Genomic DNA, 1,384 nt, shown 5'->3' with positions numbered 1-1,384 from the left:
ATACTTGGCACCCTTTGTTGCACAATATGTGAAGTCCTGAGACGTGCCGAAAATCAAAAGGAAGCAGGCTTACGCGATCCGTGAAAATTCCGTAATGTGACGGAAATCGAAAGGAGGTGTTTTTCGCAATCCGTGAGTTTTCGTAACTTCTTCGAAAGCTAAAAAAGAGTAAATACATAATCCATAAGGATTCGTAACCTTGCGGAAGGAAAATAAGTATCGTTATGAAATTCGTAAAGTTTCATAACGTTACGAAAAAAGAATTACCAAAAAAGGTAGGGGTGCATTTAGTAAAAAGGGGGGGTACAAATAGCAATCAGGCCCACTTGGGCCTTCCAGATTCTTCCTCCAGAAGGCTATTGCTTCTGGAGGAAGCAACCTTGCTCGCCTGGGCGAGCTGGGTGGCAAGCTCCTCCCATATTTTGCTATAAATAGGGGGAGGAATGAAGGGAGAAGTGGTTTAGCCTTCTTGGCACTTCTTATTCTCTCGAAATTGCTGAGGAAAATTGTTTCCGTGAAGAAAATCCAAGCCGAGGCGCTTCCGTAACGTTTCCGTGAGTAATTACGCGAAGATTTTCAACCGTTCTTCGACATTCATCGTTCGTTCTTCGTTTTCTTCAGTCTTCAACTGGTAAGTACCCCAAACCGAGCTTTTCAATTCATTCTATGTACCCGTGGTGGTCCACATTTTGTTTCATGTATTTTTATTCTCGTTTTCATTCGCTTTCTATACCCCCTTTTGACGTGCTTCAGTCATTTATTTAAGTCATTTCTCGCCTAATAAAAAAATAAAATAAATTTCCACCGATCATTTGAATTGTATCATCCGTTAGTTTCGGTTAAAATGAATTTCGACCGTTCGGTCGTGCCGTAACCACGTTGGAAATCAAAAAAGAGGTAAAATAATAATATAATAATAAAAAATATCTTTTAGTAAAATGAAGCGAAAAAATCAATCGGACGTTTTCTCTTTGGGATTTCTCATTCTTAATTGGATTGACTAATAACTAAAGTTAAACTAAGGCTAAAATCAACTCGCCTAGTCAAGCTCGTCCACAAAAAATAAGGTTTGAAAGTTTATCATTTCAGTTTCTTACCAAGTAAAAAGGATCATTTTTAAGGTCCAACGCCTTAAAAATGATCACAAATTCAAGTAAAAAGAATCGCTTGATTCACTCTTAAGAAAGAACTACGTAGGTCTGATTTCCTCTCCAAAGGAGGGTACGTAGGAGCAAAAGCCCCGCTTTTGTCGACCTCAAAAAATAAAAAGAAATAAAAGTTAAGGTAATACAATTTCCACAATTCTAAAAAATAGGCTGTTGTCCTTTGAGACAAACGTGAGAGGTGCTAATACCTTCCTCAAACGTAAATACAACTCCTGAAC

Source organism: Glycine soja, chromosome 1 (genome assembly GCF_004193775.1).
Source record: "Glycine soja cultivar W05 chromosome 1, ASM419377v2, whole genome shotgun sequence".
Classification (NCBI taxonomy): domain Eukaryota; kingdom Viridiplantae; phylum Streptophyta; class Magnoliopsida; order Fabales; family Fabaceae; genus Glycine; species Glycine soja.
This window is presented reverse-complemented; position numbering follows the sequence as displayed.